This window comes from Elephantulus edwardii, unplaced genomic scaffold, assembly GCF_000299155.1.
Source record: "Elephantulus edwardii isolate Elephantulus edwardi_28Jun2011 unplaced genomic scaffold, EleEdw1.0 scaffold00074, whole genome shotgun sequence".
Classification (NCBI taxonomy): Eukaryota; Metazoa; Chordata; class Mammalia; order Macroscelidea; family Macroscelididae; genus Elephantulus; species Elephantulus edwardii.
The window spans coordinates 2459702-2462504 of NW_006399824.1; positions in this window are offsets into that span (position 1 = coordinate 2459702).

Consider the following 2803-nt stretch of genomic DNA (forward strand, 5'->3'; position numbering starts at 1 on the left):
CTTGCTCATCCTGCCTCAGGCCCTTTGCATAGACTTTCCCTTCTGCCCTAAAAGTTCTTCCCTTCCTCTTCAGTCCACTCACCCTTCAGACCGCTTCTGCCACATCCCACCACCTGTCTCAGTCTTCCAAATATGCCAGTCCCTATTGTATCACCTAGATCTCCCTTTGCACTACAATCCTGAAGGCATACTTTGGAATCCACTAGCTGCTCGGTGGGAGAAGGATGGGCAGTCTCCTCCCATGCAATTAACTTCCTCTGAAAACCCACTGGAGAGTCAGATACGGGTCAGTTCTGACTCTGCAGTACTCAGCTCATCTCAACTCAGCCTTCTCACTGTGGGATTTCACCTGATTTTGTTCCATTCTTAACATCAGCTGCTTCTTTGCCTGTGAGCTCCAAGCGAGCAGGAATCACATGTTTCTCTCCCTGTTCCTTCAGTGTCTTCCATAACTGTTAGTTAAATTAATAATCAGATGAGTGAGAACTGGGGAAGGAATAGCTCGTGGAAAATTTAGACAGCAAAGACTTTTCCAAAATAATAATTTTTGGGGAAAATTTGAGACATGCTTCTGAGTCCTGGGTCTGTCAACCACATGAAGATCACCGGGCTACACAGGGGGTAGGTGGGTGGACAGGAAGGAAGAGTTACCTTTATGTTCCAGTTGTTGTTGTTGTTATGTGCCATCGAGTTGTAGCGAGCCTGTGTACAACATCTCTGAATCCTGCTCTATCCTGAGCCAACCTCATTGTCTCTGACACATCCACCTCCCATTACCCCAGTCACTGAGTCAATCCATCTCATTCAGGGTCTTCCTCTCCTGCACTGTCCTTCCACCCTCCCAAGCATGATGACCCTCTTCAAGGACTGGCCCCTCCTTGTAAGATGCCAAAGTATGACAGACAAGGCTAAAACCCCAAAAACAAAATCCAAAACTCACTGCTGAGTTAGTTGTGACTTGCAGTGACCCTCTCCCGGGTTTCTGAAGCTGTGAATCTTCAGAAGAGGAGCCTGTCGTCTCTCTTGGGTAGAGCACTGAGGACTTCAAAGTGTCTGGGTGCAATACTCTGCAGACTCACACCACCAGAGCTCCTAGACATGAAAGCATAATAGAAACAAGCAGCAAGCATTTTAGCTACCTGTTGGCCAGGAATTTTACATATTTATTTCAAATATCATTCCACTTAGAGCTGAGGTAATGAAGGTCAGACAGCACCACCTAGATCAGAGTCATAGTCAAACCCAAACGATAAACTCAACTCATTGCTATCAAAACAGAAACAACCAATAAACAGGTTTTCAATTGTTGTAAATGTCATGGGAGTAGATTGCCCATCTTTCTCTTAAGGAGCAGCTGGTGGATTTGAACAGCCAGAGAGGTGTGGCCTTTTGGATAACAATACAACTCTCCATGGACTACACCATCAAAGTGCAAAAGCTTGAAGTGAGGCAGAGAAAGCAGTGCTGGCTGAAATCATCCTTCAGGCTTGACTGGGGACTGAGGACAGGAGGCTGATGGAGAGATGATGATTTACAGATTCATCTACCTTAACAATTTTCTAGTTAATTTTGTTATTTTGTTTTCTTCCTTTTATTATGGTGAAAATAAACAGCTCAACTTCCATATTTATAATTCACTGATTACGATTTCCATATTGTGCCACTGTTATCACTGTTTCAAAATGTTACACCCACATTAACATCAATTAAATGCCCCTCAAATAAACTCCTTCCACCTCTCCTCATTCCTACTACCTCCTGGTAAAAACTCATACATGCTTTCTGTATGCTTGTTTATTTTACAGAAGAACATAGAGCATTATTTGTTCTTTTGTAATATATTTTGCTCAGCACACTGTTTTCAAGATTTGTTCATGTTAAACTTTTTTGTTGCTGTGAAAAATTACACATACAGAAAAGTCTTTCTCATTTTACTGATGCCCAGAGAGTAGAGACAATTTCCCCAGTGTCACACAGAGAAATTGTTTCAGGGCAGGATTGTCAAGTGTCCTAGCTCCTGACAGATGATCTTAAAAGATCAAGATGCTTGATTTCTCTCACCCAAGACCATAGGGCTCATTGACCATTTATCTTTGGTTCCTATCTGTCTTAATTTCCTAATGCTGCTAGGAAGAGATACCACAAGTGCATGGCTTTAACAAACAAAAAATTATTCTCTTACAGTTTAGGAGGCCAGTACAATCTTTCTTTGTTGGATGTGGAAAAACATATTTCCTTCAGCTTCTACAAGCCCAGAGTTCCTCAAGGATCTCCATGACTCAGACTTCCATGGTGGCTGGGAGCTTCCTTATGTAGGGGCTCGGATCCAAAGGGATGCACTCCACTTCTGGCAGATTCTTTCTTTCTTTCTTTCTTTCTTTCTTTCTTTCTTTCTTTCTTTCTTTCTTTCTTTCTTTCTTTCTCTCTCTCTCTCTCTCTCTCTCTCTCTTTCTTTCTTTCGTTTTATTTTGTTTTATTCTGATTTATTTACAGAGTCTGAGTACATTGTTTTTCATAAAAGATCCTTTCCATTTTCTTCACCTCACTCACCCATCAAATTGTGCAACCCTATGATTAACACCGTTCCCTCCTCCCAGCCTCAATCTTCACTTTCCATTCTCTTCCCCACTTTGGATCCTCATACTCATTCCACAATAATGGTTTTATACAGTATTCTTCCTTGTGGAATTGAGTTAGTTGCCTCAGCATAATGCTCTCCAGTCTCTTTCAAGTTAAGTAGCAATTTACAAAATGATTGCTCCTGCGTGCTACATAGTATTCCATTGTATGAATGTAAGCAACT